The sequence below is a fragment of the Callithrix jacchus genome, chromosome 3 (genome assembly GCF_049354715.1).
Source record: "Callithrix jacchus isolate 240 chromosome 3, calJac240_pri, whole genome shotgun sequence".
NCBI classification, from domain to species: Eukaryota; Metazoa; Chordata; class Mammalia; order Primates; family Cebidae; genus Callithrix; species Callithrix jacchus.
The window spans coordinates 6,898,497-6,920,805 of record NC_133504.1 but is presented as its reverse complement, the minus strand read 5'-3'; the positions used below and the strand labels follow the sequence as shown (position 1 = coordinate 6,920,805).

At 45.3% G+C, this 22,309-nt stretch overlaps 1 protein-coding gene across 2 annotated transcripts in view; it reads right to left on the bottom strand.

Annotated features, from left to right (window-relative positions):
• IRF2 (interferon regulatory factor 2) overlaps positions 1-22,192 on the bottom strand; it is a 99,239-nt gene extending 77,047 nt beyond the window's left edge. Inside the window, exon 1 of one of the 2 annotated variants that reach the window (XM_035292549.3) lies at positions 22,021-22,192. The gene's annotated coding sequence lies outside the window, so the exon portion shown is untranslated. Of the gene's footprint in view, positions 1-21,647; positions 21,708-22,020 lie in introns of those variants that run through there. The other variant, XM_035292550.2, reaches the window with a different exon arrangement.
• Between the last annotated feature and the right edge of the window lie 117 nt (positions 22,193-22,309).

Sequence of the window (22,309 nt, the reverse complement as noted above, 5' to 3'; positions counted from 1 at the left end):
CACTCCAGCCTGGGCGACAGAGCAAGACTCCGTCTCAAGAAATAAATACATAAATAAATATGCGTTGTCTGTTGACCTTTCAGGGGGGGGGGGGGGATTTTCCTGGATCATCGAATCGGTCCCAATGCAGAAAAGAAGCCTCAGTGTGGCACGGCCAGCTCCGGGCTCCCTCCAGCTCCTGAGTCCCGCTGGCTAAGGTTTGAACCTGAGGTGTTCTCCCAGCCCTTCCGTGGCCTGGTGTGGGGTCACCTGGGGACACTCTGGGCGGACAGGAAGCCCCGTCCTAACTTCTGTCCCGCAAAGGCCTTGTTCCGGGGGCCTTGCCATTATCGTTGATTCTCTAACTTGGGTTTCTTACCTGGATTCGAGCCAGCTGTCTTTAATTCCTCCTCGTCTGCGTATTATAAACTTATTCATAATCACTTCAATCTCTCTACAAACCCATTCAAAACAAACAAAAGAGAGGACAAAAAATATTTTTGTACCTATTCATCACTTCCTCTTAGAAACTTCTATGAAAACACCTCAAAGACAGGCCTGGCTATTATCAAAGGGGCGATCCAGTCCTTCCCGCAAGGGACCAGGGACTCTACAAATGCACATGCTTTCCAGCTCCTCTCCAACGCTGCAGGTGCACAGCTGCAACACGCCCCTCTGCTAACAGTCATTAGCTATCATCTTCTGAAATGCACGGGGGAAAACGTTCCAAATCCTCAATAACCTTCCAAAAACGAAAAAAAAAAGCTGGCTCTATCCTTGGAACAAAACCCCTCCTTACTGTGAAACAGCAACAAAGCCCTGAGTGAGATATTTGTGGCCACCAGGAACTGGCCCTGACACTCCCTCCTTCATCTGCTTGTTCCAGCCACCCCTGAGAGCAGACCATGCACCAGGAGCAGAAGAAACTGTCAACCCTTCCTGTCTTGTTCTTGCTGTTCTTTCAACCAAAAACGCCCGGCTCACCCGCTGGCCGCCAGATGACATTGCCTTCCTCCTTCCGGCCAGTCGGAAGTCAGTGGTGAAGCACGTGCCAGTCTCTGGTCAAAGAGATAGCTCTTAGTTCACGATGGGTAGCTCCAGGCAATTTAAAAAAATAAAAAGAAGATACAGCTTCTTCCTCTTCCCTCCCTCAGCCTTTGGCTTGCGGTGCTTCCATGAAGTCCATCTTTCATTGTTTTCATGACCACAGATGGTTATTTATCTGCTTGTCTGTCTAACCAAACGATAAGCTCTTTGAGAGCATGGATCTGAAATTTTCAACTTTACATCTTCACAGTACAGGGCTTCACACACTGCTGTTAAATGTCTGCTGAAGGAATGAATTCCTCAGAGGGTTTTATGTATTTGTTTGCAGAAGAGAGTCTTCAATGTAATTTCATCATTATCGTGTTTGTTTTCACAGTACTTAAAACTAATTTTAAAGATTTTTTAAATCTTTGCCCCAAGCCTAAAGAGAATAAAAACGTTTGCCACTCCTCTTCCCACTCTGTCTCAGCACACAGAGTATGCATCTTTTCCAATTCTTTACAACTCAGTTACCATCCACACACGATCCTGCCAGGGTATATTATTCAGTAAAGTTCGACTTTTCAAAGGGATTGAGTGAAATGAAAAATTTCTGCAGGACATAAAACGAAACCAACGATGAAGCTGCCACCATCTAGTTGTGATGTGTCACTGGATTTCATCTCCTATAGCTCGTGTAAGAACAAATGAATGGCCTCTCATTCTGTCAGTAATTCACAATAAATACATTAACAGTTTTGTTCGTTTTGCTTCACAGATCTGTTATGACGGCAATATTTCTTTCTTCTACTCAGTAATAGTATTGAACCATTATTGAATGGATTATATTCAAATTCTTAACCCCCAAATGTTATTCTGAGGCTGCTTTTACTAATCTTTATCCTGAAATACCACAGAAGTGATGACCCCTAAGGTCTTTTTCATGAATCCCAAGCCAAGGGGTTACCACAAGGGCTGCCACTGTGATAAATTCACTACCATATTCGAGCACTGCAATTGTTCATCTCACAAGAAATTTCTGCATTTAAAAGGCAACAGAAAAAAAAAGTAATTATTTACTGCACAGTTCAACAAAACATGCTAAGTACTTAACCTGGTCACAATACATTGAGCAGGTTACCTGATTTCTCCAGCCGAAAGAATGAAGGGAAGGGGCCAGCACCAGCTGCTGCAGAAACTCCCGATTCCAGCGCGGCCTGAGAAGGTAGGTCCTTTCTGACTGATTTCTCGCCTACCCGTGCCCCTGATTTACTTCACTCCAGCGTAAGTTCATTCCCCAGAGTGTGCTTCACTGGCTTTACAGCGTCTCAAAATTCGAAAACAGAACTTTTTGCCACTTGCTACACGTACGGTAACGGGGGAGAATCTTAGTTCTTCAGACCATACTAGTGTGTCATTTTCAAAACCATGAAAAGAATGACTCAAACCTACAGCTCAACAACAACAAAATCAAGAATGAAGAAAGGCCTTGAGCACACATTCCTCCTAATGTGGGCAAGCAGCACATGAAAACAGGCTCAGCACCAGGAGCCACCGGAAAATACACATCAAAACCATCATGAGCCACTACTTCATACCTACGAGGGTGACCCATCAAAAAAAAAGAAGGTACCAATGACAAATGTTGGTAAAGGGAGACGCTGGAACCCGTGAGCTTTGCTGATGGGGATATAAAACGGTACAGCTCTGGAAAACAATTTTGTGGTTCTTCAAAGGTTAAGTATGGGATGACCGTATGACCCCAGCATTCAACAGGATTGAAAGAACTTAAAGCAGGGACTCAAACATACTTTTATAAAATCTTCATAACAGCCTTATTCACGATAGCCAAATTCCTAAGAGTCCCAGTGTCTATCAACAGATGAATGGATGAACACAATGTGGGAGTATTACTCAGTCTTAAACAGGAATGAGGTCCTGATCGTGCCACAACACGGATGGACGCGGAAAACATGCTGCTAAGTGAAATAAGCCAGACACAAAGAGACAAAGACTGTATGATTCCACTTACATGAGACACTTCGAGTGGTCAAATTCACAGACAGAAAGCATGGCGGCTGCCAGGGGCTGCGAGAAGCACAGTGACTGTTTAATGGGTATAGAGATTCTGATCCAGATATGGAAAAAGTTCTGGAAATGGACAGTGGTGCTGGTCAGGCCACATTGTGAATGTGATTAACGTCACCAAATTATACACTTTAAGATGATTATAATACATTTTGCTACGTAAATGTCACCACAATGAATGCTTTAATATGCATTTACGAATTCCCTACTTGCTGTCATTGTTTCCTTCGGTGCTTTTATGGATGACAATTATTCTTTAATTTCAGGCAACTTAAAGTATTCACTGGAGACACACACACACACACACACACACACACACACAGAGAGAGAGAGAGAGAGAGAGAGAAAATGAGGCATTTTCAAAACTAAGTAAGGGCCAGTTTTCCCTTCAAGGTGATGTCCCTCAAGCCCTGTGAGTTGAGGGTTCTAAATGATATTTGAAATAGGACCTACCTAGAAAAAGACCTACAAGAAATCCCTTTTAGATCGATGTGGCGGATCAAAGAAACTTACAAATACACTCTATTAGGCTTTTACTTTAAGCAACAGTAACTCTAAGCACTAATGGGAAGCCTTAAAAAACCCTTTTTATTTTGAAATTATTTCAAATCCACATAAAATTTTCAAAAATAGTGCCAAGAGGGTCAGCAGCTTCCTTCACGTTACCCTGGGGAGCAGCAGTACTGATTTTGCAGTCCCGCAGTCCAGGGAAGCGGAAGTAGAGAGGGGAGATAATCAGCAGGATTTAGCTCACCAGTTTTCCTGAATGACAAAAGACACCAGGCCACAGTTCCACGTTCCAAACTGAATTTGGGAGGATTGTGGAGAAACAGCAAGAACAACAGAAGAATGCACTGTTGTTTTATGCCTGTTTTACAGTCTATTCAGAATCCGTGTTTTTTTTTTTTAATAAAATGTTACACACTTGGCAAAAAAGCTGTCACATTAGCACCGTGGCTTCTCCTACAATCTGAGACGACCCCACGGGGTCCATGGAAGAACTCTGAAAGGGATTCACAGATAACTAGACTTATTTCTGGAACCGTCACCTTACCTGCCTAATTGCTGCACTGTGTTTTCTCTATGTGGATAAATTAGGCTGCTAACTCTGAGGAATGCAGACCATCTACCTACCTGGCTGACTCCAATCCAAGCTGATTGCTTTTTTTTAATATGCATTAAAAATTCAGTGGATAGCACTGAATAAACACCTGCTAAATAAATGACTGAAAGGATGAATGATCCAAGTATTCAACTCTTCCAGCTAAGCGCTCTCTTCTACCCCCAACTCCAAATTGCAGTGACTTTCAAGAAAAAAAAAAATGTAATGCATCAAAAGCACCTGTAAGATAAGAAAATCCTCTCCTCTACCATTTTCAATTCACCCTGATTTCACCACTTGTCAGGATGACGGCACCCAATAGTGGAAAGAGCAGGTCGTCTACATTCCCTACAGGGGCCTTCCTCACAGGCTCCCCTAGTTTCCACCCCGCCACAATGGAGAGAAGAAAGGGAGCAGCAGGCCTGCCACACAATCCCAGGTGTCCAACCGCCATCTGCCTTCTCTGTCCCCTTTCTTCCTTCCTTCACTGAAGGCCTTACCTTCAAAGGTCAGCTAAACAGTGTGTATGAGTTGAGTTTTCCCATACGAACAAAAATCCCAGCATCCCAAGAAAGAGCCAATAAAGATTTCCCTTCAGGACTATTATTTTAAAGTGAGATTATGCTTTGCTGTTCTTCTGTCAGTTGCAAATCCGCAAACCTACTGGAATTCACTTAAAACTAATCTACAGTGTTTTCATTGGAAGAAAGCTATCAGGAAAGCTCTGAGCCCCTGAGCAGCTGGGAATTTCGTTGCTGAAGGTTTGGTTTAGTCTTTATTTTTCTAGCTGCTGGCCCTGCTAACATGATTCCGTGAAGGTCGCATTTAATCTTGCAGAGAAAAGCTACCTAAGCAGTTCTTAGGTAGGCTTCAGTAAAAATAAATTGCCTTGACTCTCCGGATAAGTCTGTTGCTTCAATCCAACAATTACAGTCAAAAAGAACAAATGAAGGCAACTGGAAAATACTATACTTAATTTCTTTTTTGTTTGTTTGTTTTTTTGAAAGAAAGAAAGAGAAAGGCGGAGAGAGAACAGGAGTCTTGCTCTGTTGCCCAGGCTGGAATGCAATCTAAAAATAGGTATTAAAAACCTCTTTTATGCTGATAATTGTGCTTAACAGCGGAGACAGGAAGGAATAAGGGAAGAAAATAACAAACAGCCAACCAATATTTCATTTAAGTCTGTGAAATGCTATGCAAAGGCTGAAGAGTGATTTACTTTCAATTATGTGGTCACTTTCAAAATAGGTGTAATGTGATACTGAGAAAAATGTATATTCTGTGGACCTGGGGTGAAGAATAACATAAATATTCACTGAGTTTACTTGTTCCAGGTCTGAGTTCAAATCATAGATGTCCCTGTTAATTTTCTATCTCGTTGATCCGTAGAATATTAACAATGTGGTGTCGAAGTCTCCTGTTATTATTGTGCGGGAGTCCAAGTCTCTTTATAAGTCATTAAGAACTTGTCTTATGTATCTGGGTGTTCCTATATTGGGTGCATATATATTTATGATCATTGACTCCTGCTGTTGCATTGATCCTTTTACCATTATGTAATGTCCTTGTTTCTTTTAGTCTTTGTTACTATTAAAGTCTATTTTGTCAGAGACGAAAGTTACAACTCCTGTTTTTTTTTTTTTTTTTTTTGCTCTCCATTTGATTTGTGAGTCTTCCATCAACCTTTGTGTTTTGAGTCTTTGTGAGTCCTTGCTTATGAGATGGATCTGGATACAGTGAATCGATGGGTTTTGACTTTTTATTCAGTTTGCCTGTCTGTGTCTTTGATTGGGGCATTTAATCCATTTAAATTTAGGATTAATATTGATATTTGTGAGTTTAATATTGTTGTTTAATGCTAGCTGGCTATTTTTCCCATTAGTTGATATAGATTCTTCATTATGGAGATACTCTTTACCTTTTGGTTAGTTTTTGGGATACTGGTTGTTCCTTTCTGTGTGTAATGCTTCTTTCAGAAGCTCTTGTAACGCAGGCCTGGTGGTGATGAAATCTCTGAGTGCTTGCTTGTTCGCAAAAAATTTTATTTTTCCTTCATTTATGAAGCTTAGTTTGGCTGGATATGAGATTCTGGGTTGAAAATTATTTTCTTTGAAGATATTGAATATTGACCCCCATTCTCTTCTAGTTTGTAGGGTTTCTGCTGAGAGATCTGCTGTGAGTCTGATAGGCTTCCCTTTATGGATAACCTGACCTTTCTCTCTAGCTGCCCTTAGAATTTTCTCCTTTATTTCAACCCTGGTGAGTCTAACGATTATGTGCCTTGGGGTTGCTCTACTTGAGGAATATCTTTGTGGTGTTCTCTGTGTTACCTGGCATTAAGTATTGCCCTGCCTTTCTAGGTTAGGAAAGTTTTCCTGAATAATATCCTGAAGAATATTTTCCAGCTTGGATTCATTCTCTCCATCGCATTCAGGTACACCTATCAAATGTAAATTAGGTCTTTTCACATAGTCCCATATTTCTTGGAGACTTTACTCATTCTTTTTTACTCTTTCTACTCTAATCTTGTCTTCTTGTTTCATTAAGTTGGTCTTTGACCTCCGATATCCTTTCTTCTGCTTGATCAATTCGAATGTTAAAACCTGTGCATACTTTGCGGAGTTCCCATATTGTATTCTTCAGTTCTATTAATTCACTTATATTCCTCTCTAAATTGTCTGTTCCTGTTAGGATTTCATCAAACCTTTTTTCAAGTTCTTAGTTTCTTTACATTGGGCTAGAGCATGTTCTTTTAACTCACAGAAGTTTCTTATTATCCACCTTCTGAAGCCTAATTCTGTTAATGGAACACACTCGTTCTCCATAAGGCCTTGTTCCGTTGCTGACGAGGAACTGTGATCCCCTGTAGAGGGAGAGGCATTTTGATTGTGGGTATTCTCAGCCTTTTTACGCTGGTTTCTTCCCATCATTGTAAATTTATCCACCTGTCGTCTTTGTAATTACCAACTTTCTAATTAGGTCTCTGAGTGGACGTCCAAGTTGTTGATTCCCAGCTCAGAATCTGAGCAACCCACCCGGGAATCTCCGGTCTGGCTTCCCTCTTGAGTCCCTTTTTCAATCAGCTGAATAGGTGACTCTGCCTTCCCGGAGCTCCGAACGCCGACCAAAAGGGGACCCAGTCCCGTCTACTCTGTACCGAAAACCGCCACTCCGGCCACAAGAGTCATGCTGGCGACCCGTGGGGCTCCTCCGCTGGGAATCTCCTGGTCCGTGAGCAACAAAAATTCATCTGAAAGTGTGGCATCCTCTCATTCTCTGCACTTTCACTGGGAGCTACAATCCTGAGCTGCTAGTAACCGGCCAACTTGGATCTCTCTCCTCTATACTTGATTTCAAAAGAATTTCACTGCATAGTTGTTATGGGCTGTGTTTGTTAATAACCAAGTTATTATTAACAAAGAACCCAGCTTCCAAATGTTTATCTCCAGTTCATCACCAAATATAGCTTATTTATACATACAAGAAGGTATTAGTACCACCACTGGAATGATGGTAAATCTCCTAAGTTCATTCCTTTAAACGTCAGAGGAGGAATGAACTTATGAGATTTTAAAGGACTGGATACAAAGGAGAAAATCCAAACAATTTTTCACCTTCGGGGAGTGGCACCCCTAATAAAAAGTGACAAATCCTAATGTTTGTGTGTTCAATTCATATACCACTAGGATTTCAGTACAAACTAGATCTGTGCCATCCTTCCTGAGCCGGAATTCAGCCTTCCAAGCCAACCTCTGCTTTACGGGTGAAAATCAAATCAACAAATATTAATCTCGTTCTTGAAGGTATCAAACACTGATGAGGAATGTCAAGGAGTCAGGCTGGGTCCTGGCTCTCTACCGGCTTACCACACAGGCGACGCAAATGGAAAAACCCAAATAATCAAAGATCTCCTGAACAGTTCAGGAGTCGAGAAAACATGCATCTCATCAACATGCAGACAGCTGACTACCCCAGCAATGGGACACAGAGTATGCTGCTTCTATAGAAATTCAGAGCATTTCATTGTTTTAGGCTGAAGAGATTAGGTATGGTTTGTGGGGAGAGGCACAAGGAGATTCGTGCAGTTACGACCAAAACAACCGCTCCAACTCCGCCTTTCCTTCAGTCCTCCTGGGGTTATTCCCTGTACTAAAACTTTCTCTCTGCCCTTGATTCACTCCCTGTGGTGCACCCACCAAGATGCAGGCCGCCAGCCACATGGGTCTACCGTGCACTTGGAATGTGGCTAGGCTGAATTAAGACGTGCTGTAGTTGTAAAGGACACATCAGATTTTATATACTCATTATGAAAAAAGAATGCAAAATATCTCATTAATATCTTTACATTAATGACATACCAAAATAATATTTTAGATAAAATGAGTTAAATGAGATATATTGTTACAAGAAATTTTACCTACTTTTTACTTTCCTAGTGGCTACTAGGAAACTAAAGCTATACCTGCAGCTCTCATTATGTCTGTATTGGATGATGTTGTGTGTATGTATATATACATTCTTTTGGGGGAGGGACGTGCTACGGCATTCAGCCTCTAAACTCATAATGGTTACACCCAATCCTACTTCCCCAGCAATCTAAAAACATTTCCATGTTCACAAAGAGAGTGAAACTGTCCTAATATTTTTTTCAGATAAAAACTGGAGATCTGAGGTCTTCAGTTGTGAAAAGTCAGAGGTCACACTCTGATTAGGTTCTACGGTCATGCTCCAGCGGGGGTCTTGTGAAGGCAGGTGTGTGGGAAAACAAAACTTCCCAGACTTCTTTCCAGAGTCCTCAGAGCTCCTATAAAATCCCTTCGCCCCCCTAAGATACAGAAATGAATACAATACAAAGGGAAAGAATATATAGGACACGAAGACAGGGAATGCATACAATATGAAGACAGGACATGAAGATAGGGTACAGAATATGAAGACAGGGACCATTTAGGACATGAAGATAAAGAATACATAGGATATGAAGATAGGAACCATTTAGGACATGAAGACAGGGAATGTACAGGACATGAAGATGGGGACTACATAGGACATGAAGACAGCGACTGTTTAAGACGAAAAGATAGGGAATGCATAGGATATGAAGATAGGGGCCTTTTAGGACATGAAGACAGGGACTGTAAAGGATCTGAAGATGGGGACTACATAGGACATGAAGATAGGGACCATATATGACACGAAGGTAGGAAATGTATGGGACATGAAGATAGGGGATGTATGGCATATGGCGACACAAGCCATATCGGATATGAAGAGGACATGTACAGGACATGAAGACAGGGACTGCATAGGATCTGAAGATAGGAAATACTCACTGTCACTTCCCCTACAAACATCTGACACTTCACTTACCACAAGCGTTAGATGTGTAGCCATTTGTGTACATTAAATGCTCTTTTCCAAAAGGATAACAAAACCTCTCATGTCCTCAAGAGGACCAAACAGTTTCAGCCCCAACTGATTCCCAAGACACTGGGAAGACCCATCTCCGTAAGGATGTGCATTTCGAAAGGGAGGAAAACCAGACTTTGAGACATCCCCAGGTCATAAGCGTCTCACATTCTAAAAGGTTAGGATAAGACCCCTGAACTTTTTCATCCCATGTCAGGGGAGCTAAGGTTTTTATTTTTTTCCTTTTACTTCTCTCTCTCCTTTTGGACAGAGCAGCCGTCCCCGTCTACGAAGCGTAGCCCACACCTACATTACATTAGTTTTCAGCATTACCTAAGCGTCAAGGTTTAGCGGCCTGACACAGCAGTCTCACTCTGGCTGTTGCCCCGGTTGTAAATATCAACAAGGAAGTCTTTTACCCTAGCCAGGAGTTTTGTATTTCTGCAGTATTCACATGTACAAAGAACGTTAACTGTGAAGTGAGATCACGTCTCAAGCCCTTCACAGTTCCTGACAAAACGTCACATCCCAACCTCACCAAGGAGCCACCAATCTAAGTGTCCTCAAGTAGCCACAGCCGTCTGAGGACAAGGGCACCTCCTAGCCCTGGCTAGGGCAGCACTGGCTCTAGAGGCTGGTCCACAGGTGGAGGTAAAAGGCTGGAGGATGGCCCAGCCCACGCACAGCCTCCTCCTCAGCAGCGCCCAGTGCGTCTTTCTAACCTTTCATGGACCAGAGGTGAGGGCAGAGACCACCTGTTAGCACTGTCTTGAGAATATTCTTCTGCTTAAAAGGGTAACTGGTAATTGTGCTTGCTGTTTTAAATTTGGAAAACACAAAAATGTTTCAAGGAGAGAAAAAAAAAGCTGAACACCCACAATCCCACCATCAAAAAGATATGTTTTCTTCCAGGTTTTTTTAAATACACAATATACACATATGTTTTTAAAATAAAATTAGAAGCCCAATTTCATATCCTTTTTTCCCCACCCAACCGACATAGATCATAAATATTTTCACATCACTAACCGCTGCTGGAAAACATGAGCTTCATAAGCTACCTGTCCTGTCTGGATGTGCCATTATTTGTTCAAATGTGTCCCCATTGTTGGATATTTAGGGTGTTTCCAAGTTTTTGCATAACAAAAGCTAATTCAGTAAACATCCTTGTACATAAATCTCTGTTCTCATCTCTGGTTTCTTCACATAAGTAGGTTCCAGGAAGCAGACTGGACCAGAGAGCTTAACATTTTAAGACTTTAAGTATATAGCACCGAGGTAAATTCCAGAACGTTTATTTCAATGTAGAATCCCAACTGCAGCCACTGTGGCGTCCTGAGTGCCCAGATCAGTGACCTACACTACCCAGTTACGGAATTCATAGTTCAGTTGTAACTTGCCCCGTCTGTTCTTTGGGAAAACACAGTATCAGCCCATTCCATTTCCCGATTCCGTGTTTACCTCCCATCATCTGAATAGCACAACTACACTGATTCGGCCTTACAAATCCTATGAATGCATTAAATTATTACATGTGCCTTGAAAGTAGGTCCATCTGTTATGTATTCATTTAAGAATTTAAAAATGAAATAAACACAGTACCAAGAAAGGTCAGTGTGGGGAAGAAGGGCCTAAGAGGGCTCAACTGGGAGGCCATGGTTACCTCCAAAGGCAATTTGAGATTTAGTGGAGGGCCTCACAGAGTGGGTATCCATTTCCCCGTCCCCCAACAACATGTCCGCACCGATACAGTTACACATTTTGCAAAATGCGCCATTAAAGCCATTTTGTCATTGTGTGAACATCACAGAGTGTAGTCACACAACCCTGGACGGCGTGGCCTCCTCTACCTCCAGGCTGATGGCATGCCTGGGCTCTGAGGCTGCAAACGTACTGCAGGTTACCGCGCCGAGGACTGCAGGCCAGCTGGAGCACAATGGCAAGGACTTGTATATAGAAAAAGGTACAGTAAAAGTACGATATGATCTTCTGGGAGCACAGTCATTTATGTGCTCCATTGTTAACCTCAATGTCATGATGCGGCCACGTCACTGTACCTCTAAGGTGACTACTCACGACTTCGGGTCCTTGTAGCAGTTTTCCCAACCGCCTTTATCACCCCCACGATAAAAGGCTCTAGAAGCGGGGGCCCTCCAGTCTTTCGACTGGTCCCTGAGTTCCTACTAACTGCCTACCCAACTTCAACTTGCCCCTCCGACCTCTAAAACTCCTTCAATGACATTTGTGTAAAGAAAGGAAAATCTGCCTGCCTGATTATCTCTTCGCTCTCTCCTGGATTCCATTCAAGAATCCAGGAGGCACTATTCTTATTTTCCGTTTTCACCACCCCATTCCCCAGCTCTCACTTTCCAGCAGCCTTTCGCTCCTACCCCTCGCCCGGCACGCCCATCATACTAGGTGTGAAGACACTCTCTTATCACCACTGCCATTTTTCTCATCTTCTCCAGTAGAGCCAGTGCAAAAAGGACAAAAGAACTCTTTCAAAAATAACATGGTAGATATTACTTGAAATAAAGCAATTTGTGGCAGTTCGTCCTCATCTGAAAGGTTAATCTCATGAAATGGGAAAATAAGTAAGATTCTAAGCTTAGGGGACCAGGACAGCGATTCTATCTACAGAGTCTTTCTTTGGATCTTTCAAAACTCCGACATTCGTAGGAACAATGAAAACGTATGCCCAACGGAACAAATTAAAATGTATGCTCGGCCGGGCGCGGTGGCTCAAGCCTGAAATCCCAGCACTTTGGGAGGCCGAGATGGGTGGATCACGAGGTCGAGAGATCGAGACCATCCTGGTCAACATGGTGAAACCCTGTCTCTACTAAAAAATATACAAAAAATTAGCTGGGCATGGTGGCCCGTGCCTGTAATCCCAGCTACTCGGGAGGCTGAGGCAGGAGAATTGCCTGAACCCAGGAGGCGGAGGTTGCGGTGAGCCAAGATCGCGCCATTGCACTCCAGCCTGGGTAACAAGAGCGAAACTCTGTCTCAAAAAAAAAAAAAAATGTATGCTCATCTCTGCATTGATCGCATTAGGTGGGGAGTATGAAATGCCTTCAGCAGAGAGCAACAGATTAAGTATGCCCAAACGAAATTATTGATGAAAATTACAAAGCAAGCAGTTAATTCTCAAAAATCTTCATTCAATGAAAACAGGACCGGCTTTTATCACATGAAATCCTAAATTCAGATATTTTGGTGAAATAAATTAGTCTTGCCTTTGGGATAAAAATACTTTGAATCCATCATGACAGAGAACCTCACACACCTTCTGTTTCTCATCCACAGACATTCTTTGTCAACTCCGCTCTTTCTTATCAAAAGGGATTATTAAACTGATAAAGGAGCTATCGACCAAAACAGAAACAGAACCAAACCAAGCGCCTAATTCTCCACGGCCTTCCTGGACAAAGAGACAAATACACAAAATAAAATCAAGTCCTTCTTGCCTCTTCAAAATGGAAAATTCGGCTGGGTGCGGTGGCTCATGCTGGTGATCCCAGCACTTTGAGGCCAAGGTGGGTGGATCACCTGAGGTCAGGAGTTCAAGACCAGCCTGGCCAACATGGCAAAACCCCGTCTCTACTAAAAATACAAAAATTCGCCGGGTATGGTGGTGGGCACCTGTAATCCCAGCTACTCAGGAGGCTGAGGCAGGAGAATTGCTTAAACCTGGGAGGCGGCGGCTACAGTGAGCCGAGATTGTGCCACTGCACTCCAGCCTGGGAGACAAGAGCAACTCTCTGTCTCAAAAAAAAAAAAAAAAAAAAGGAAAATTCAAGGTATCACAAACTTAACAGGAGTCCCATTTCTTTATGACAAGGAAGGCCAATGTGGGCAAAGCCAACAGAGTGACCACAGGCCCCTGTCCAAAGCTCTCTTTAAAATGTGGAAAGAGGTTTCATCTGAGCCAAGGAAAAGATCAATTAGATACTTGATTCAGCGGCTTTCCACTTTTGCTCTGGCCACATACCTGAGTGAGACTGGGGGACAGGGATCCAGTGGTGAATACAGGGGCAGGAAGGGGCAGGAGGGGAAAGGCGCTGTAGACAGTCTCAAATCTAAAGGGTCCAGAGTATTTTCTAAAAATCCCTTCCCCAGGCGATTTTCATAACACACATAGGTTCTGTCTCCTGCAGCCGCGTTTTACAGAGTGCAAACTTCCAAAGGCGGAAGGGATTAGAGAACTAAAAGGGCACCCCAGGAATCTGAGCTCCTGCACCTTCCACCGCGGAGCCCTGCACACAGCTGGCTATCAACAAACATTAACAAATAAATGGAGTAACAACACAATGTGTGCATTTAAGTAAACTACTGCATGTGTTACTACATTTAACAAGATCACTTATTCATTTAAAATAGTTGCATGGGGTCCCTAGATCCCCAAGCAGACCTCAAGTTATTCATGGAGGGTCCTGGCTGGTTTCACTGCCTCGGAAAGCCTAACGGGATGCTGAGTTTCTCTCACATGGAGCTGACCAGCCTGACCAACACACCGCGTGTCTCCACCTTTGCTATAATGAGATCAACCAGATTTAATACCAGTTTTCTCAAGGAAATCTGACTAGAAGTCGTATGTGTTTCTGAGCAATGAAAATGGGCACAAGGGCCGGGTACAGTGGCTCACACCTGTAATCCCAGCACTTTGGGATGTCGAGGAGGGAGGATCATGGCAACATAGCAAGACCCTGTCTCTACACTAAAAAAATTTTTAGTATATCTAGTGGTACATGCCTGTTGTCCCAGCTACTCAGGAGACTCAGGCAGGAGGATCACTTGTGCCCAAGAGTTTGGGCCTGCAGTGAACTACGATCGAGCCACTGCACTCCAGCCTGGGTGATAGAGTGAAACTTTGACTCTAAAAAAAAAAAAAGGGTACATAAATTCTTCCTAAATAACCACAACTTGTTTTAGAGACAGTCTGTCAGAAGATGGAGCTTCTGAGGGGAAAATTATTTTCAGGGGATCCTTGAAGGTCAATGCCAAGACTACAGGCCTGCTGCTTGCTCTGAATCCAAAGCCCCAGATGGAGTCCCAGGAATAAGCGGGACCTGTGAGCTGGATTTCCTGCTTGTGTGTTTTCCTTGGTACTCTGTAAAAAAATGCTGGCTTCGTGTTATTCTGGACCCTATACATTATTCATCATTCTTTGTTTTAAACTAAAATGTGATGGAACCTCCTCACCCCCTTTTCCATCCTTTTCCATCAGTCACCGCCCCCCACCAGAGCCCCTCCTCAACTATGCATTCAGCTGGCATCGTGCACCGATGACTTATCACACTCGGGCCAGACACAGGGCACCAACGGAGCAGGCAGAGGCGGAAGGTCCTGACAGAGGCTAGCACTGTGTCTGGCTTATAATAGATGTTCTACGGATATTTATTTAGTGTCCACATAAATTCTCTTGTCTGCATTAAGCCCTTTTTGGTATAAGGCAGATAAGGGAACCATAACGCAGATACTCCATCTAGAGTAAAGTGGTTTTTCACTACCAAAAGGATAGTATGTGAAAATGCTCTAAAAACAGCAGACTTTTGTATGAGATGACGTTAAGAAGAAAAATATAATGTTCTGGGTAACATGACGTTACCCCTGTGCAGCAAGGCACAGATGAAAAGAATAATTTTTACTAATAATAACTGACATTTCGCTGCAATTTCACTTATTTGCATATATTATGTATTTTATATGTAATATGTTATAAATATATACTATCAGTTAAATTGAATTCCATGTATGTTGTCACATATATAGTGCTGGGCACACAGTAAGCATTCATTAAATGCACATGAGCCAAGTCTCTCTAAAGACGGTAAAGCAGGCCGGGTGTGGTGGCTCACACCTGTAATCCCAGCACTTCAGGAGGCCGGGGGGGGGGTGGATCACCTGAGGTCAGGAGTTCAAGACCAGCCTGGCCAACATGGCAAAACCCCGTCTCTACTAAAAATACAAAAATTCGCCGGGTATGGTGGTGGGCACCTGTAATCCCAGCTACTCAGGAGGCTGAGGCAGGAGAATTGCTTAAACCTGGGAGGCGGCGGCTACAGTGAGCCGAGATTGTGCCACTGCACTCCAGCCTGGGAGACAAGAGCAACTCTCTGTCTCAAAAAAAAAAAAAAAAAAAAGGAAAATTCAAGGTATCACAAACTTAACAGGAGTCCCATTTCTTTATGACAAGGAAGGCCAATGTGGGCAAAGCCAACAGAGTGACCACAGGCCCCTGTCCAAAGCTCTCTTTAAAATGTGGAAAGAGGTTTCATCTGAGCCAAGGAAAAGATCAATTAGATACTTGATTCAGCGGCTTTCCACTTTTGCTCTGGCCACATACCTGAGTGAGACTGGGGGACAGGGATCCAGTGGTGAATACAGGGGCAGGAAGGGGCAGGAGGGGAAAGGCGCTGTAGACAGTCTCAAATCTAAAGGGTCCAGAGTATTTTCTAAAAATCCCTTCCCCAGGCGATTTTCATAACACACATAGGTTCTGTCTCCTGCAGCCGCGTTTTACAGAGTGCAAACTTCCAAAGGCGGAAGGGATTAGAGAACTAAAAGGGCACCCCAGGAATCTGAGCTCCTGCACCTTCCACCGCGGAGCCCTGCACACAGCTGGCTATCAACAAACATTAACAAATAAATGGAGTAACAACACAATGTGTGCATTTAAGTAAACTACTGCATGTGTTACTACATTTAACAAGATCACTTATTCATTTAAAATAGTTGCATGGGGTCCCTAGATCCCCAAGCAGACCTCAAGTTATTCATGGAGGGTCCTGGCTGGTTTCACTGCCTCGGAAAGCCTAACGGGATGCTGAGTTTCTCTCACATGGAGCTGACCAGCCTGACCAACACACCGCGTGTCTCCACCTTTGCTATAATGAGATCAACCAGATTTAATACCAGTTTTCTCAAGGAAATCTGACTAGAAGTCGTATGTGTTTCTGAGCAATGAAAATGGGCACAAGGGCCGGGTACAGTGGCTCACACCTGTAATCCCAGCACTTTGGGATGTCGAGGAGGGAGGATCATGGCAACATAGCAAGACCCTGTCTCTACACTAAAAAAATTTTTAGTATATCTAGTGGTACATGCCTGTTGTCCCAGCTACTCAGGAGACTCAGGCAGGAGGATCACTTGTGCCCAAGAGTTTGGGCCTGCAGTGAACTACGATCGAGCCACTGCACTCCAGCCTGGGTGATAGAGTGAAACTTTGACTCTAAAAAAAAAAAAAGGGTACATAAATTCTTCCTAAATAACCACAACTTGTTTTAGAGACAGTCTGTCAGAAGATGGAGCTTCTGAGGGGAAAATTATTTTCAGGGGATCCTTGAAGGTCAATGCCAAGACTACAGGCCTGCTGCTTGCTCTGAATCCAAAGCCCCAGATGGAGTCCCAGGAATAAGCGGGACCTGTGAGCTGGATTTCCTGCTTGTGTGTTTTCCTTGGTACTCTGTAAAAAAATGCTGGCTTCGTGTTATTCTGGACCCTATACATTATTCATCATTCTTTGTTTTAAACTAAAATGTGATGGAACCTCCTCACCCCCTTTTCCATCCTTTTCCATCAGTCACCGCCCCCCACCAGAGCCCCTCCTCAACTATGCATTCAGCTGGCATCGTGCACCGATGACTTATCACACTCGGGCCAGACACAGGGCACCAACGGAGCAGGCAGAGGCGGAAGGTCCTGACAGAGGCTAGCACTGTGTCTGGCTTATAATAGATGTTCTACGGATATTTATTTAGTGTCCACATAAATTCTCTTGTCTGCATTAAGCCCTTTTTGGTATAAGGCAGATAAGGGAACCATAACGCAGATACTCCATCTAGAGTAAAGTGGTTTTTCACTACCAAAAGGATAGTATGTGAAAATGCTCTAAAAACAGCAGACTTTTGTATGAGATGACGTTAAGAAGAAAAATATAATGTTCTGGGTAACATGACGTTACCCCTGTGCAGCAAGGCACAGATGAAAAGAATAATTTTTACTAATAATAACTGACATTTCGCTGCAATTTCACTTATTTGCATATATTATGTATTTTATATGTAATATGTTATAAATATATACTATCAGTTAAATTGAATTCCATGTATGTTGTCACATATATAGTGCTGGGCACACAGTAAGCATTCATTAAATGCACATGAGCCAAGTCTCTCTAAAGACGGTAAAGCAGGCCGGGTGTGGTGGCTCACACCTGTAATCCCAGCACTTCAGGAGGCCGGGGGGGGGGTGGATCACCTGAGGTCAGGAGTTCAAGACCAGCCTGGCCAACATGGTAAAACCTCATCTCTACTAAACATACAAAAATGAGCCAGACATGGTGGCGCACAGTTGTAATCCCAGCTCCTCGGGAAGCTAAGGAACAGGAATTGCTGGAACCCGGGCGGCAGAGGTTGCGGTGAGCTCAAATTGTACTACTGCACTCCAGCCTGGGCGACGACAGAGCAAGACTCTGTCTCAAAAAAAAAAAAAAAAGGGAAAAGCTAAAATCGGCCCAGGGCACACCTGCAATGACAGATAATGAAGAATCTGACACAAGAGTGAAGAAGAGTCAGACTGAAGCAGAGAGGCTTGGGAAGATTTTCTAATCTGATCTAAAGACGGAAAATATATTGGTTCAATCACTGTTATTTCCGTATCATTTGGTCTCCATGGATTCCACCTAACTTTCCTTCTGACAGGGAAGAATTCCCTGACAATACGGGATCTCACTGTTGAATATTTTCTTGATACTTTACATAAAACAGTTATTCCATATTTAATCTTTTATCATTATTTATATATGCTCAGAAGTAAAATCCCTCCTTGCCGGAAATTCTATGAGAAAGACAGTGTCTAATCCAGTCGTGATTATCTGGGCCTTTTACATTAAGAATAACCTGATAACATTTTAAAAGTTAATGCCTTACATATTTGAAGACTGCCGTAATTTACGCAACATTCTCGTATACAGTATTCCAACTGCTCATGAAAGCAACACTATGAGACATAGTGAAGAGTTATTATTACCCTCCCTACAGCTAACCCCAAAAGGTAATAACTGAACATATTTTTTGTTGTTTGTGGTCAGCTCACTACTGTCTTTCTCCCTGTCAGTTGAGTACACAGAGGCTAGCATTGTGTCTGGCTGATCACAGACGTTCTATGGATATTTGGGTGTCTACATAAATTCTCTTGTCTGCATTAGGTCCTTTTTGATATAAGGCTGATAAGTGAACCGTAACACTTTAGAGTACAGTGGTTTTTCACTAGCAAAAGGGTATTACGTGAAAATGCTCTAAAACAAGAGTTTTGTACGAGATGATGTTAAGAATATAACGTCCTTGGTAACATGAGAAAAATCGACGTACATCAAATGTGGAACATCCAAAGTTTCCATCTTCCCAGTAAGTTTAAACCTCACTCTGGTACACTATTTGCCTAATAAAGTGTTTCAGAAAATGGGACAAAAGCGGGACCGTCGTTCGTAAGGCTGTTAGAACTTCACGTCAAGCGTGTTTGCCATGGTTTGCTTCCAGTTTGACTATAAATCCTTACTTTTGATTACGATGACATTTTTACAGGGAAGTAAACCTGAAATGACTGGAACTTTCTCTAACACAAAAATGACAATTCACTGAGAATCAAATATGTAAATGTTTAATTTTTAACAAGTAGTTACAAATCACAACAGACAAGAACTCTTGGATCTAAGAGAGCAAAATCTAATTTCTTACACAACGGGCAAAGCTGTAAGTTATAATCGTTCACTAATTACAGGGAAATTCCGCACTTCGACACATCAATCAATAGATGTTCCAACTTTCCCCTAGAGATGCCAGTTCGCATGGATGAATCTGGAGATCATCCTCAGCAAACTGACACAAGAACAGAAAATGAAACACCGCATATTCTCACTCATAGGTGGGTGATGAAAAATGAGAACACATGGACATAGAAAGGGGAGTACTAAACACTGGGGTCTATTGGGGGGAAAAGGGGAGGGCCAGTGGGAGGGGGAGGTGGGGAGGGATAGCCTGGGGAGAAATGCCAAATGTGGGTGAAGGGGAGAAGAAAAGCAAAGCACACTGCCATGTGTGTACCTACGCAACTGTCTTGCATGCTCTGCTCATGTACCCCAAAACCTATAATCCAATAAAAAATTAAAAAAAAAAAAAAAAACAAGTCTGAAATATTCCATGTGCTGAAGTTTCCTCAGAAAACGCACGTTTTCCCAGGATTTTTTAAGTTTATATTTTTGCCCCTTCTTGCTCTAAAACAAGAATAAAGGAAAGTTGGGGAAATCAGCGAATCCTGAATCTGTGTGCGCGGTGAAGTTAAACAGAGCCACCTCGGGGCCTGGTAGGGATAACTGCATCTCCCTGCCATCATGACCATCCACCTCCTGGCCTAACCCCAGACCCCCGGGTGTACCTGCCCTTAAGCACCAAAAACTGAACTGCTCAGTTCAAAGAAAACCTGCAGTCGACACGAAAACTAGTAAATGACTGCAGGCTTGACAGCAGTCTCGGTGATTCCTGAAAATCCACAACCGGAAATCTAACTCTCTTCCATTCCGCCTGGCCATTCATCAAGAGCAGACGGAGTCGCAGCCACAGGGAGGCCGGTGGCTAAGACCAAGGCCAGCACCACTTTTCCTCATTTAGAAGGACTGCGTTTTCTCCTTCCATAACCAAGGACAAGGAGCAACTGGAGGGAGGAGGCCGAAGAGGGAGGGGGCGGGGAATACGTCCCCAAGTTTCAGACAGTACCGGGTTAGAAATGAGCGAACGCCACCTCGCTCTTCTCAGCTACCAGGGCGGCCAGTCCCCGGGATCGCACCCGCAGCCGATCGCCAGGGTCCTGCCTACACTGACTGACCCGCGCGCTTCACCGGGCGCCCTACTGCGGCCCTCGAGCCCAGCCTGGGCTGCCAGCCTCCTTCCCCTCCCCCGCTTACTAGGGTACAAGGAGGAGAGGGTGGCAAACGCACCCAGACCGGCGGCCCAGGGGAGTCACCGGCGTGTGCTGGGAGGGGCAGGAATTACACCCGCGACCCTTGGAACTTGGAACGGCTCCCCCAGCCCTCGCGGGCGCCGGCCCCCACGCCGTGCCACCGGGAGCGGGCGAACGCCGCGATTGGCCGCGGCCGGCTTCACTCGGTGGGCGAGCCCTGCCGGCGAGGCGGAAAGGAAGTGGCGGCCGCGGCTTTGCACCAACCACGTTCGGCCAGCGGGCGAATGTCACCCGGCGCCCGGAGCCGGGTCGGAGGGCGCGGGGCGGGCACTCCCGTCCCCACCCCGCCCGGGGACCCCGAGGGGACGCCGGCCCCCACGGCGCCACTCGGTCCCCGGAGCCTCCCCGCCCCCACCTCGGCCGCTCCGTAGCCGAGGCGGGTCAGGCCCAGCGCGCGAGGCCGACCGGGGGCGCCTGCGGGGACCGGGGGAGCTGGGTGCTAGGCCGCGGCCCGGGCGGCTGACCCCTCGGCGCCGTGCCCTCCCGGGGCGCGCCTCCCGAGCCCCTTGCGCGCCGGGGCAAGTGCAGTGACAAAGCCCCAGGGCCCGGCCGGGCGCTGGCCGGCGGGAAGGAGGACGCCGCGTCCCTTCCGAGCGGCTACGGCGGCCGCCCAGCCCCCAGGAAGCGGGGCGCGTCGGCCAGGCCCGGCTCCCAGCCCGCCCTCCCGCCCGGGCTGCTGGCACCCGACGCTCGCGACCCGACCCCGACCCGGCGGGCGGGCGAGCCCCGGGACCGCCGCGGGGCGCCCCAGCAAGTTTCCTCTAGCGGTGGCTGGAGGCGCCCCTCCCGGCCGGGGCGCGGGCTGGGGCGCGGGCAGCCGGGCCGGCGGCGGTGCCTGCTGATGGACTCTGGAGGCAGCCTGGAGTGGCGCCGCCGCGGGCACGAAGGAGGACCCGCTCCCCTCCTTCCGATCCGCTGGCGGCGGTAGCTGCACACACACACGCGCACACACAAACACGCACACACACAATTTTGTTTTAAATGAGGCCCGACTCCAGCGGACCTGCACCCCCACACACAACACCTGGGGCGCAGAAGGACACACAGCAGGTCTGTGTCCATGGAGCCATCTCTCCGCATCTGCAAATCCAAAAGTGAAATTAAACCTCCACCAACCTCCTCCTCCTCCTCCTCCCTCTCTACCTCCTCCTCCTCCTCGCAGCCTCAGCAGCAACAGCAGCAGAACCTGCTTCCCCTAAAATCAGATGATCCATAATTGCGCCGACGGTTCCTCCAAAAACAGATACTAACATTTATGAACCCCGGCATTTCCCGTCTGCAAAACACGGTGTCAAGGCATCAGGACACTCAGACACACACGGCCCCCCATAGTCTCCAGAAACATGCCCTCGAGAGAAACACACACACAGTCACAACTATTATTTGAAAAATGTTACCTCTCAGTGTGCTTTTTTCACGCTACCAATACAATTCCGCAAGGTGTAAGTGTTGCTAGGGTGTGTGAAATGGAAATGAAAGCCCGTCAGTTGAATAATCGCAGGAGCAAAACTAAAAGTTACTCCCCGGCTTGCCTGAGAACAGTCCAGATCGAAAGCAAAACAAGGAGAGGAAACTGCGAAGAGCCGCGGCTGGAAATCCCCCCACCCCCCGCCCTCCTCCGGCCGCGCTCCCTCCCTCGCCTCCCCTCTCCGCCCTCCTCCCTCCGCCCTTCCTCCCCAGTGTTTG